Raw genomic sequence first — 14885 nt, forward strand, 5'->3', positions numbered from 1 at the left:
TTGAGGCAAGCCTGAGCTGAGCAGACCACGTCTGTTCACTACAAGTGGGAAATGAGAGCTAAGGTAATCTTGGGGACAATATGGGATTAAGGGTAAAGGGATGAGCCTGATTGAGGATCCACAGGTCTAGAAGCATCCAAAGTGGGATCTGAGAAACAATCTGAGACCTACCTGTTGAGGAATGGATGGGACAGAAAATATCAAATTAAAAGCTTTAAAGAATAAATTTGTTATCTTCATTTATTGTCTATCCTGAAAAAAAACTTGAAATTCTTTCAAAATGTTCCACAACATAGAAATATCATTTTTTTGGATTTATCAAATGCAAAATAATATCTGCTGTAAATAAAGCTGTTTTTTCTCTTTTAGTACCATACCATTTATACCATTGAATTTGAGAGTTCCTTGTTTTCTTTTCCTGTGGCTCTACATATAAACCAAATAACAAAGGGCAAAGGGGACACCACTGCCTGGTTCCTCTTTTCAATCACACTTTTTCAAACCCTCCCACCTTAATTCTTGCCTCTGAGCCTTCATATATCTTTCTACTTAATCCCATTATTCTCTTAGGAAACACAAATGCTATCACTGCCCTACTCATGGAATCCTAACTAATCCAATTGAATGCCTTTTCTGCATCAAGAACTATCAACAATAGCAGGGTCTTCCTGCACTCTGATTCTCTCTGGATCATAGCTCTTTTAGTGTTGCCAGATGTTTGCCTCCCCTCCACAAAACTACATTGATTCATATCTGTCAGTTCTGGCAACACCTTAGCCATTCTCTTAGCTAGTCTAGACATGAACACTTCATAATCATGGTTCAAAATTGACATTGGTCTATACAAAGTTGGATTTAAAGGGTGTTTGCCCTATTTGGATTGTACAACCCCCACAGCTTTCTTCCAAGATGCAGATACTCTCCCTCCTTTTAAAATATTACTAAACATAACTTTCTGGATATGTATAACTGTCTTCATCTGATACGATACAATTACTTCCACATATTCTATATGATACTATTTCTGAATATATATTTCTGACTTGAAACTTACAAGCATGCATTTATGTTTGTCAAACTGAACTTACATGCAACTGCAACTTCTCATCTCTATTTGGGCCCATGTCACATTTTCCCAAATGTTTTTTTTTTTCAAAAAAACACCCAAGAAACAAACAAAAAAAAGGTAAAAAGACATATGTGCATTTTTATTTTAACCCCCAATCCATTTTAACTCAAAGTAAAACACACAACTTTCCAAAAAGGGAAAATGTCCCTCTACATACAGACGGATGCTCCACATAGAGAGTTACACCTGCAGGCTTCACCCATTCTAAAGTTAGGTTTAATCATACTGAAAATGCATGCTAAAGCCTGTGTTCCATTGTGCAACCACACTATAGATTCTTGTCCTATCTCAGTTTCCTTCCCAGATGTGAATAATAACTTGCATACTCTCCGTTAATTGATTTTTAGCCTTTAGAAAGAGTGCCTGGCAATCAGTAAATGAATAGATTCTGTATTCTTGTGATTTATACTGAAGAGGCTGATGTTACTTGGAATGCATCTGCTCGGATTCCCCTTCACTATATCAGACTTCATTTATCTTCACTTATCAGCTTATCATTACCCTTTAAATATTAGTTTTAACATTTTCCATACAGATGTCACAAAGTTTATGGTTCAGCCTTTTCCTGATTAACTGCCTATGTCTGCAGACATTTTATCTATAAATGCAAATCTCTGCTTTCTGATAAAAAAGACCAGTTAATGGGTCTTAGGTGGCATAGCATAGCTCATCTCAAATGCTAGAAAACAAACAGTTTACATGATTTTATTGTACACTTCTACCTGTATGCATAACACCAGTGGAAAGCACCATAATTTAATATACACATATGATCAGACCATTTCAAACTTTTCCTCTTAGCAGTTCAAGATCACAACACTAAACTGCTTATGTCAAGCCCTTATCTTGTTAAAATATAGCCCACAGATACATGACAGTTGAAAAAGGTAACAATTGGTATTAACAGCAGTCATTTATAAGAATTCTCACACCTCACATTTAAAGTACCTCTGCATACTTTACAGAATTACTTTACACTGTAATTTGCACTTAACTTCAAGAAATTTGTTTAAAAAGAAGTTATGTACTTATCATAATGTTCCATCTGTGTTGTCCATTTTTCATTCTTCCTCAGCTGATGGGTTCAGATCTGATCCTCATATCTGACTCAGTCATTACTAAAGCTCATGGTAATCAAAAAGCTCTCAAGATCCTCCCTTACCCATAATGCACCAACTCTAAGCTACCTCAGATCTTGTTTGCTGATTTTACCAGAACAGGAATGGTTAACATGCATAAAAATAGTAGACGTAAAATTGCACGTGCTCAATAAAGGAGCAAACTATATCTGGAGCTCAATAAAAAGGACAATGATATCCCTTTAACAGCTCATTCACCCAGAAGTGTATGAACAGAAAGTATGGGGCTTGGTGAGCGGGAAGCTGAGAAAGAATGAAAATGGACAACACAAATGGAATGTTATGGTAGGTACATAACTTCTTTATCTGAAGTCAATTTTCATTCTATCCTCAACTGATGGGACATAGTCCCTAGCTACCTATAATCCCAGGTGAACTCTAAGGAAGGATATTCCTGAGAACAGTTGAACCAAATGATGCTCTACTCCTGGAGACCAAATCCAGTTTGTAATAAGTAATAAAGTATGAGGAGTAGCCCAAGTTGATGCTGCACATATGTCGTCCATGGATGCTCTGCACAGAAAAACTGAAGAAGTTGCCATACGCCAAGCTGAATGAGCTCACACCGGTTGTGGTAAGGTAATACCCAATTTGCTATACATAAATGAAATACAATCAATCAGTTAGCCATCTGGCTAAAGTTACTTTTGCGACTGGTTTACCCAATTTCAATTCTGCAAAGAAATGAACAATTGATATGTTTTTTTGATTTCTTTTGTTCTCTGCAGGTAAAAACATAATTGCCTGTGAACATATAATAAATGTAACATATTAGCCCCTGTTTGCAAAATAAGGGAAGAATACAGGTAAATTAATGGATTGTTTGATAGTAGATTCTGACACCACCTTGGGGAGGAAGGAGGCATAAGTTCACAGTGTGACTCTATCCTTGCTGAAAGATCAATATGGAGATTTTGAAGACATGGCTTGAATCTCTAAAATTTCTCTAGCAGACATAATATCTACTAGAAAACAGTTTTCCAAGTAAGATACTTAAGGTCACATTTAGCTGCTGGTTCAAAGGGGGAATGTATTAGAGCTTGTAGTACCAGACTGATATCCCATGGGGGAGTAGGGTCCTTAAATGAAGCTCTCAAAAGTAGATTACTTTGCAAGAAAGCTCTGCACAATTTGAGAGAGGCCACTGAAGAACTTTCAAATCAAATGTGAAAATTTGATATTCCTGCTAACTGAACTTTAATGGTTGAGGAACTAGCCCCTTCTTTAAAAAAATAAGGCTAAAAGGCCATCTGTCCCTAGAGGAGTGGTTTCAGGTCAGAAAGTAGTAGTTTATTGGCCATTTTGGGCTAATTTCTATCTCTTTCATTTCCTTGCTATAAAAAATGCATTTGCCCGGTTTTGCACGCCAGGCAGCGCCGGTTAGCTAGGGTATAAGTATTCCCGGCTCCACGAAGTCTCCTCTTCAATTTTTCCCTTGGAACTAGACAAACCTTCAACTTAAGCACTCAAGCCATTCATTTCTCAGCCCAGCACTTGCTCAAAACTCATAGCAAGCACTTATAAACCCTAGCACTACAGAAGGACAAGGCTCTCTATTCGACCTTACCAGCCATTCAGTAAAACAGTTTACTGTACCTATCCAGGCATGTCCATTTTTCAGGTGTACTCTCCAGTCCAACTGGTGAATCTGGGCATTTTGAGACAATGTAACAACTGCCTCGTACACAGACAACCTTCTCCTCCTACTACCAAACACTAATACATGCGAGAGATGCAATTATACAGCCAAACTGGAGGCTAAGCTCTCTCAAACCAAGACTGGATCAGAGAGTCAAGAGGAGAAGGGAAATACTGGCATCTCAATACCAGTCTCACATAGACCCATTAAACCAGCACCAGTAAAAAACACACGTAAATACATGAAAACATACTCAGAGGCTCTAAATACACATCTGTAAAAGCAACAGAGCCCTCCAAAGCAGACATCCAAGCAACCTCCACCCCCCAACACAAACCATGAAACACCTACTTCACAAAACCAGTGTGCCACGCAATCACAGCCCTCAAGGCAAAATAACATACCTAACATACTAGTAATAGGTGACTCTATAGTCAGGCACACTGACGTCCCACTCAGTAGGCTGAATAAGGAGAAGGTTACTGTTAGCTGCCTGTCGGGTGCCAGGTTCCGCCACATAACACAAGCACTCAAGTCACTCCAGAACAAGTACAAATACGACTCTGTCATCGTCCATGTTGGTGTGAATGACCTGAGCCGTACCTCGATGGACTACATGAAAAGAGACATGCAAGAACTCCCTGATCACGTAGCCCAGGCTGGTATGACCCTGACCCTGAGTAGCATCCTGCCCTCACCAAGAATGATACCATGGTATAAAGAAATAAATTATCAATTTCAACAACTGGCTAAGTTTCTGGTGTCATTCAAAGGGGATCCAGTGTCTGTCTGCCTGGGATGACATGCTTGACAAGCCACGCTGCTTTGCTAGAGATGGCTTACACCTGTTACCCTTAGGCTTTCAAATACTGGTCAAGGCTCTTGCCACCCCCATATTGCCTATTTTAGGCAAGGCTCAAAAGACAAACCCACCACCATAAATAGCACAAGTAACAAAAATCTGAGGGTAATACTACTCAATGCCAGAAGTCTAAACCTCAAAATGCACACACTCGAGGTACTTCTCAGTATGGAGAAAATTGATATATGTGCAGTAACAGAAACCTAGTTTAAGGCTATAGAGAGCACCCCAGCACTACCAGGCTACAACTCATACCATACATTTTGGCCATAGAACCCGGACCGAAATACAAAAGGTGGGGGAGTATCCATATTCATCAAGGATACCCACACCTCCAGGTTAGTGACACAGCACGATGCTTCAGAGATTATCCACGTGCAACTAACAATGAGCAAAACTGCAGTTCATATTGTAGCTTGCTACAGATAACCCACCATGTCCCAGGACTCCCATTCTGCATTTCTGGAAACACTGGGTAACATGAAGGTCCTACCAAACACCCTAATACTGGGTGATTTCAACTACTCAAACATTAACTGGGAGAACTACTCAAGTACTGACTCCCTTGCCCAACATTTCCTAGAATTTATAAACTCAAACACCCTGGAACAACTGGTCAGCACTCCCACCAGAGGTGACAACATATTGGACCTGGTCATCACCAACATGGGCGACCGGTGTTCCACACAGGAGGTCAACCCGTCGCTGGTTAAATCTAACCATAAACAAATCACTTTGGATATCCACATTCCGCCCCCACCCCTGGACAAGGAAACCACCATGAAAAACATTTCAAAAGCAAACTTCACGTTACTTAAGATGGAGGTGGAAATTTTCAATGCCCCCATGCTAAAGGTTAATGCTGTCCAAGCTGCAAAATCCTTTACTAATGCATTCTACAGGCACCTACAAGAATGCATGGCTTGTGCTATCCCAAGGAAAACCAAGACTCACTCCTCCAAGATAAGGAAACCAGTCTGGTGGACCCCTGCCATAAGCAAGCTATACAAGAGAAGGAGGAAACTAGTACAGAAAAGAGTAAAATCCCAAGAAGGGAAGACATCCCTGATCAGTATCAGCAAGAAACTACGATCCCTCATAAAATCGTCCAAGGTAAGCTTTGAAAGAAAACTTGCCAAAGACTCCAAAGATAACCACAAGGCATTCTTTAGCTATGTCAAGAATCTAAGTAGCAATGCTCAGATCTGCTCAGAGTTAGTGCAGAATGGCAAAATATACACTGAACCAACTGATATTGCCAGCATCCTGGCAGACAGGTTCAGTGCAAACTTCGCCCCCCCCTCTCACCCCCAAAAGAGCCCATAACCATACCAGAAGAATTTAGAGCCCCTGAAAACATTGACACTCAGGTTAAAATAACCTCTCCAAAGACAAAAACACAGCATCAATGGGACTGGACGGTGTCACAGGCTGTGTCCCACACGAGCTCAAAGATGAATTAACCCCTCACCTAAACACACTGTTCAAACTCAGCCTCTCCACAGGCTATGTACCCATAGAGTGGTGCACAGCAACAGTTATTCTGCTCCACAAAGGTGGAGCCACAACAGACCCCGGGAACTATCGCCCTATAAGCCTGACCAGCTTGGTCTGCAAGGCTGTGGAGCACATCATCATGGAACTCATTAACATAGACATTGGGAAACTCCAAACACTGGACCCTACCCATTTCAACTTTGTTAAGGGCAGATCATGCCTCCTAAACCTGGTGGACTTCTTTGAGACAGTTACCAAGGCTATAGACGAGGGAAAGGTGGTACACACAGCCTACCTAGACCTCGCAAAGGCCTTCAACACCATTCCCCATTCTGGTATTATAGACAAGCTCACCAGCCTGAACATAATCCCCTATGTCACAAGATGGGTTGCCAATTGGCTCACGGACAGAACCCACATGGTGAGAGTTGCGGCAGCTAGGTCTGACTCTAAATCGGTTACAAGTGGCATTCCCCAGGGCTCAGTCCTAAGACCCCTCATGTTTGGCATATACTCCTCAGAGGTACAGACAAGCACAGGAGGACTATGGCTGACCAAGTTCGCAGACGACTGCAAATTAGGGGCTATAATTGACTCACTGGCTGACACAGACATCCTCCAAAAGGGTCTCACTGAGACAGATACCTGGTGTCAAAATCATGGCCTCAAGCTAAATGCCAAAAAGTGCATAGTTATTCCCTTTGGAAATAACAAAGTACCCACAAATTACCACATAGGTGGTAGTCCCCTAAATACGGAAAATGTAATAAGGGATCTGGGGACTCAAGTAGATAGTAATCTCTCCTTTGATAATCACATTGCCAAAGTGGTTAGAAAATCCCTCTATGTGGCTCATCTAATCACAAAAGGGTTTGCATCCATATCAAAAGAGGTCATTGTGCCCCTCTACTCATCACTCATCAGAACCATCATATACAATGCCCTATTTGGGATGTACCTTACAAGACACCTGCAACAGCTGGAAAGGCCACAGAAGTACCTCACCAAGAGGATCACTGGCCTCAAACAGATACCCTATGCAGCTTGACTGAAGAAACTCCAGCTGTACTCGGTTGCATACTGCCTGCTCACGGGTGATCTCTGCCTGACATATAAGGCCATGTCCAACCCAGAATTGATGGACATGCTCCACCTAAAGAAAACCTTATCCCCTCGAGCCACACGGTCTAGGGATCTAAACCTCACCACAACAATAAACAGGACGTACTGGAGGGATAGATTCCTGTCCCAGAGACTTCCCATGCTTTGTAACAAGCTTCCAATCTACATTAGGCAGAGCTCCTTGCTAGCACTCTTCAAGAGAAACCTTGAGTGGATGAGAAACAGAAAGTTTACCCCAGGGATCACTTCAGTGGCTCTGCTGGACAGAGGCACAGGGAACTAATCTAAGGGGGCTGCGAAAGCCAACACATTCTGGCTAGGCTTATAAATGACTCCGGGCAGATAGCCTAGTACCTACCTATGAACCTATGAACCTATAAAATCCTGAGTATGTTATGTATTGGAGCTGAAAATGGCTCAACATGATTTTGCTGGGCCCAGTACACAAATCGTTTCTATTTACTTGTATAAAGTTTTCATGCTAAAGATTTATGTGAAGATAAAAGAAAACGTTGGACAGGGGAAGACAGCATTGGTTGTCTGGCTATTAATGGAATTGGAGAATCCAGGCTGTCAGCCTGAGATTTTACATGTTGGAATGGATCATGCCCGTCGGGTGAGACAGAAGTTCTGGATTTGGATCCAGAATCCAAGGTTGGTGAAGTAAGCGAGGCCAAAGGAAGGGAAACCAAATCTGTCGAGGCCAGTATAGTGTAATGAGGATTACTCTGCTCTTCAACCTGGCAGCTTTCTGCAGAAATTTTGGAATTAATGGGATTGGTGGGTAGGTATAAAATAGACAGAGGGGGGAGTCAATTGTGAAGTACAGCATCCTTTGGTGATTCCCCCTGTGTGGGGATGAGGGCAAAGTAGCTGCTGCATTTGCTGTTTAGGGAAGAAGCAAAATGACTGCAGCAAGGTTGACCCCACTGACAAAAAATCATTTCCATCAGACTCTTTTTGAGACACCACTCGAGGTAGAAGAATGGACCTGCTCACTTTGTCTGCTATCGCACTGGACTTCCAGGAATGTGCATTGCTATGAGAAAGCAGTTGGATGAGATCACCCACTGCCACACTCTGAGAGCTTCTCAACACAAGGAGTATGATCTGGTCCATCCTTGTTTGTTGATGTACCAAACTACTGACATATTGTCTGTTTGAACTGCAATCATCCCTGAAGGGAGAGCATCCTGGAAGGCCTGCAGTGCTAAAAGCACTGCTCTTATCTCTAGGACATTGACATGCAAGTTGGCCTCTTTGGGTGGCCAAGTACCTTGGACTGTATTCCCCAGAAAATGCCACCCACCTCACCTAAACTGGGAAGCATCTGTTGTCACTATGGTCTTGGGCTGAGGGGGGGTGAATGGACAGCCTCATAGAACTCGATCTGATTGAATCCACCATCTGAGATTTCTTTTGCATGTCTGAGTGATCCATATTTGGGTTGATATGGATTGATAAAGTATTAACCACTGAGTTACTAGCATCCACTGGAGAATCCCATATAAAATTTGGTTAAAGGTACTAGGGTTATCGCCAAAGACATTGATCCTAGAGCTTGAAGGACCAAGTGGGCTGAAATATTTTTGGTCTGAAATCTTAGTACTACAGATTATTTTTCTGACCTGTGATCTTAATAGCTTCGACACTTGAGGGAGGCAGTGAAGCTATCATCGATTTTCTGTTGAAAATTGCTCCTATGAATTCCAAATTTTAAGTTGGTTCCAGTTTAGACTTGTAGTTTATGATTATTCCCAGATGAGAACAAGTCTGGAGAACATGATTTCTTGCCCTTATCAAATGATGCCTGGTCAGGGCAGTAATGAGCCAGTCATCTAGATATGAAAGCACTGGGAATCTCTGCAGTCTCAAGTGAGCTGCTACTAATGCCATGCATTTGGTAAACACACTGGGGGCTACGGTGAAACCAAAGGGCAGAACTCAGAACTGGTACTGACTGGCTCCTAACCAAAAGCATAAGTACCTTCTGGATAATCTGCTCATCTTTATGTGACAGTATGCATCCTGAAGGTCTCCTAAGCATATCCATTCATCCTTGCTCAGAGAAGGGAGAATGGACTGAAGCCTGAGCATCCAAAACTTGGTATGTCAAACTGACTTGTTTAATTTGCTGAGATCCAAAATTGGTCTCCAGTCCCCTGTTTTCTTTGGCACAAAAAGAACCTTGAATAAGTTCTGGATTCTATCTGGTCTGGTGGGACTACTTGGATGACTTTTTTTCTAGCAGCTTTTGTATTTAAATTGCTGCTTCTTCCCTCTGACTGGGTAGAACATCAAGGATTTTCTTGAGATTGGAGGTGGAAGGAAAAGGGTATTATATAGCCTCTGGATATAATTCTCTACACCTAAAATATCTTTTGTTATGTCTAGCCAGGTTGTCTGGTGTAGGGATAACTGACCCCCAACTGCCTCCAGAGGTGAGCAATTGGGCAACCTTTCAAGAGCACTGGTATGGTCTGTCCAAGAAAGAATCTCTGCACCCCTGGTTTTGCAGGCCTCTTCTGTGACAGGGGCAGCCTCAACCATTGACGTTCCCCCCTCTGCCCCTGGGGGACGTTCCTCCCTGTGTGTCCTGGAAAGGACCCTGGGATTTCCTGAACCACATCTTTCAACCACCTTGTCGATTTCTTGAAAACTGTCTCTGAGGGGTTGAAAAACATACACCCACTGCAGACAGGATCTTTCCATCTTTCTCACACCTGGATAAAGTTTCTTTCACTGTGGGGCCAAACAAGGAAAAGCCGTCTAAGGCAGCATTGACGAACGATGACTTCAAGGGCTCCACAAAATCACATAAGTGCATCTAGGCATGTCTACTGGTGGAAATGCCTGAACTTGCTGCCCTTGAGCCTTCGGTTCCATGTGAAATAAGCCTCATGGATGAATTTGAAACAGATTACAGAACAGCCAGCTGAGAAGTAACGGATGCTTGGACTTCTGCAGAAACAGATTCTGAGAGGGTATTTGAAAGTTCCTTGATCAATTTCCTCTGTAACCTAGTAAAATGTGCCAAATAATTCAGCGACCTTAGGGCGAAGATGGCTGAAGCAAAGGCATGCTTTGAAAACATGTCCACCACCCTAGACTCCCTGTTAGAGGGATGAACCATGGATCTCTGCTTCAGCAAGTTCCTTTTTGGTGGCCACCACTATGACTATGGCATTAACGGACACCCCTTCAGCCCAAAACTCTTTCCCTGAAGGTAGTGCCAGAATCTTGTCTGGTCTTCTGGGTATGAGTTCAACTGTATCAGGTTCCTTCCATACCCACCGTGAGACCAAATCAATGAGGTCATTGACAGGCAAAGTAACCCAGGAGGTAGACAAGTCAGTACCAATAGCCTCCAGAAATACCTTCTCAAATGAAGGGTTGCTGGGCATCCAACCACCTCTCTGTTTTATGATCTCAAGTATGTCTCCAAATGAGATATCTTCTGGAGGTGATCATGGGGTCCGTTCACCTTCATCAAAGTCTGTATCCACAATGACGGACTTTTGTAAAGAGTCCAAATGGTTCCTCTTGCACTTCTTCTTCTTCCTAGGGACCTCTTCAGTGGGGTGCTCTGGGGAGGTATTGGAAGACACTGTTATACCCTGCTGGGAAGTCTGGAGGTCTCAGGCTGACTGTCCTTGTGGTAAAGAATGATGATGCTCTGAGTGCACAAACATCAAGGTAGAAGGTTGAGGATCTGAGGAGGTTAGACCCATCCATCTTGTTACAGCAGAGAATACCCTCTTCATCACCTCAAAGGCAAATCCCCCCACAGAGAGTGAGAAGACATCAGCAATGAGAAGACAAGTTTCTGGATTGCTGTCCTCCCCCACTCTGAAGGCAGTCTCCCTGAGGAAGAAGATGGAGCTAAGCTATCCAATGCCGAGGCTCTCAGAGGCAGAGGTGGTTCCAACAACTTCAGAGCCAACTCCAACACCTTGGATCAGACAAGGAAGCTTCAGCTCTGACAGTCATCCGGATCTGAAGAAATCTGAACAGGAGCACTTAGAGCTCAGAAGTGAAGATAAAGCTGTCTTCAGATCTGGGCCAGACAGACCCAGGTGGCTCAGATCCAGGGACTCTAACACAACTGAAGGGATCAGAGGAGGAGGTTGCAGTGGGGGTTTAGTTGATGGATAGCTCTCTTGACCTGAGGGAGGTAGCAGCTGGCAAGGCACCCATCTGAATATGTGTGGAGATGAACTTCCACATCATTCTTTCTGTGTTTTCTTCCATCAGACTTCTGGACGAATGAGTCGAGGCAAGAGAAGGAGACTTGGACTGGTGCCATTCCAAAAAGGGTGAAGTCACTCTAGAAGGCACAGGGTCAGTTGAAGGTCAGTATGTAGTCCTGGGGAGAACAACAGGACTTGAGGCAGTCTGATCCAATTGCTTTTTCATCAGATCCGAAATAGTCAGATCCATGTCTTTTTTCTTCCTCAGATTCGAGGGTGAAGAACTCTGGGACCTTCTTGGATCCAATTTAGGTCTTTTCTTAGATGGTTCCGAAGCTGAGGTTGATAAAGTACAAGGCTTCGAAGACAAAAACTTCTTATCTTTAGCTTTACCTTTGGGAGATTGAGCCACATATATTGCTTCTCCAAAGGAAGACAGCAATAAGCCTTTAATATTAACTTATTCTTAATTTCAACTAGAACCATAGGATTAAAATTATGACAGATCGAGCAATCTTCTTGTAAATGCTGAGGCCCTAGGCAGTAAACACATAGTGTGTGGGCATCTGACAGTGGTAACTTGTGCCCACACTTAACACATTTTTTAAATCCAGATGGGCCTTTTTCCGCCATTATACAAACAACAACTGTAAGCTTAAGTAAAACCATTCTTTTTATAGAAAACAAAGAGAAGAAAAAATTTACCAACAGTTGTAAGAAAAAAAACAAACAAAAAACAAACAAAAAAAGGGCTACATGAAAGTGCAGAAAGGAAAAGGACAGAATTATAATTATAATTACTGAAGACAGAAAAGATAAGGGGAAAAATGGAAATTACCAACTATGATAATTAAAGAACTTCGTACTCATATAAGGGTGAGGGTTAAGAAAAGTAAGAAAAAACACTATAATATATGAAAGATATTAGGTCTTAGTAGATTTTAAAGGAAAAAAACTGTCACTTATTGAAAGCTAGAAAGGTAGGCTGACCACATATTTCACTAAAAGCGGCAAATAAGATCTGTGGTAGCTTAGGGTTGGTGCATTATGGGTAAGGGAGAATCTCAAGTGCTTTTTTGTACCACGAGCTTTAGTAACAGCTGAGTCAGATCTCAGAACTGGATCTGAACCCATCAGTTGAGGATAGAATGAAAACTAACATCAGATCATATTATACTAAAAAAAGACATATTTCTTTACTTACAGTTACAACTTCAGTTCAATCTTTATTTTTTAAACATGGATGACAAAGAGACAATTATAATTTAAAGACCCCCTACCAGTTTAACATAGTCCACTAATTTCTAACCTTTTTTCACTTCTTTTAGAAGCATAGTTCTCATGCTCAAACTGCCTCTTAGGGAAATGACACTTCACAGTTCTCTGTTCATTCCCTACTTTCACATTCTTGCTGACCTTCATCTTCATCATCTCAACCACCCAACACCAGTCTCATGTTCAAGTCTAATGTAGTCTTGCTTCTAGTCAGCTTCTGATCTTTTTTCTGATTCTGTATCTGTATATGAGCTGTGTCATTATCACAGGCATGACAAACAGAATCAACTCCACCTTGCTTACGTTTGCTGCATAATTTTTTTTATTTCCATCTTCACATGTTATGCATCCAAAAATGCCTTTGGTCCTTGAGATGCCCCACCACTGGCCCAGTAAACACGGAACCTCAATCGTCACCACTGGCAATAGTAGGGGACATATACACTAGAAGGATGACAAGTACACACACAGTAAAGTGCAATTTCCCTTAAGAGCACACAGAGACCACAGTCAGTCTGGGGCTGTTTTCTCCCTCTTTTTCCAGATCCCCAATAAGACTCCCCACTGGCACAGCTATAGAGCTGAGATCTCAGCTGAGTGACCAAGCCAAGACCTCAGGCACCCTCTCTGTCCAACCAGTGCTTCATATCTCTGCCCAAGTAGCTGACACACAGACACACTTTGAGGTTTGATTTACACACACACACACACACACACACACACACACACACACACACACACACACACACACACACACACACACACACACACACACACACACACACACACAGAAACACACACACCTGGGAAAGGCTGGCACAGGTTTACTAGCTATTTTAAGTCCCTTAACATTGTGTTCAAGCCTACTGTGTAATGTTACTATTAAGCCAAATGGTAGTTTGACCAAGAGCAAGGTTATTAGGAGTGGCCTACACAGTGTCACCAAATAAATATGCAATTACTCACAGAACTTAAATATGTCTCGCAAATATCAGCCACAAAGATAAGTTTAAATATATTTAATAATAAATAATAAAAGACCAAGAAAATAATCAGTAAATAATCACAGTAACTTCAGAGCTCAAAATCACATACAATATTTAAAACAACATTGGAGAACAGTCTCAAATAAATACAGAAAACATCTAAGCTATACTTCATTATACTGTATCTAAGGGAAATTACTGAATCCTAATTAACTTACTTACAAAGCAAAGCAAGAAAGATGCGGTGAGTGGGTCTTTCCAGCTGATGTGTCAGGTCAAAAACAAAATACAAAATGCCCTGTCTCTCTCTCAGAGACTTCTTAAATTAATATCAAATATTACTGCTGATTTAGCTTGCAGGATGACATCACTTCTTGACATCTGACATTAGTTCGCAAGCTAAATATCCCCATTGATAGAAACTGCCAGCATTTAGCATCTCCCTGTGAAAATGCATAGCCATCAGATCTTTGCAGCTGCTGGAAGACATAAAACAATAATACACTTACAAGACAATGCAGAAGGCTCCCTAATTTTATACATCCTGTCTCCTTGCTGCACTGAAAACATCTTTTATGGCACAGCTATAAAATAATTTAATTTCAACCATTTTTCTGAAGTTTTGCAACTTAACCTTCTGTGTTCTCGTTTCCACTGTTAAAGTATATAAATTTACACAGTTACAATAGTGTATACACATTTCTGTTGTTTTCCAGTAGGGTACACTGTGAAAAAGAAGTTATGTCTTACCATAACATTCCGTCTGTATTGTTGATCCTCGTTCAGTCATTACGCATGGGGTATCGGTTCTGACCAGTTAAGAGTACTGCCTTTCAGACACTCTACAGCACCCAGAGTGTTCACAAAGTGCATGGTAGTTGTCACAGCTCACTTGTGACTTCAAGGATTCCAGGTGTTTCCATACCTAGATGACTGGCTCATTTCCACCCCCACCAGGCATCTACTGGAAGAAGCCCTGGCATACTCTCTCCTCGCTGCACAAAGGCTAGGCATAACCATAAACTGGCAAAAATCCAATCTCACAC

This window comes from Protopterus annectens, chromosome 1.part2 (assembly GCF_019279795.1).
Source record: "Protopterus annectens isolate FY-2018-M chromosome 1.part2, PAN1.0, whole genome shotgun sequence".
In the NCBI taxonomy this organism is placed as follows: Eukaryota; Metazoa; Chordata; order Ceratodontiformes; family Protopteridae; genus Protopterus; species Protopterus annectens.